General features: G+C 52.4%; 1 protein-coding gene across 1 annotated transcript in view; it reads right to left on the reverse strand.

The window, feature by feature from the left end:
* The window catches only part of SSH1 (slingshot protein phosphatase 1), a 101835-nt gene that overhangs the window by 100842 nt on the left and 659 nt on the right, over positions 1–334 (reverse strand). The window lies entirely within an intron of this gene.

Here is a 334-nt window from a genome sequence, read left to right on the forward strand (position 1 = left end):
CACACACTGAGACTGAGACACACAGAGATGGTCTAGAAAGACTCAGTTAGACACCCAGAGGCACTCAAACCCCCAAGAGACCCAGAGAGATTAAGATAAGGATCCAGGGAGACCCCAAGTCGTACAGATGCATATAGAAAGATTCAGCAAGGAGCCCAGAGGGACCCCGGGACAGAGAGAGTCAGAAAGAGACCGAGAGAAACTGAGAGAGGTGGAAGTCATCCAGTCACACAGAGAGACTGCGTAAGGAACCCAAAGGGACCCAGGCACAGAGACTCAGAGAGACACAGAGAAGCCACGAGATGCGGACATACGGACACAGAGACACAGGCAC

This window comes from Vombatus ursinus, unplaced genomic scaffold (assembly GCF_900497805.2).
Source record: "Vombatus ursinus unplaced genomic scaffold, bare-nosed wombat genome assembly UNPS02001287.1, whole genome shotgun sequence".
In the NCBI taxonomy this organism is placed as follows: Eukaryota; Metazoa; Chordata; class Mammalia; order Diprotodontia; family Vombatidae; genus Vombatus; species Vombatus ursinus.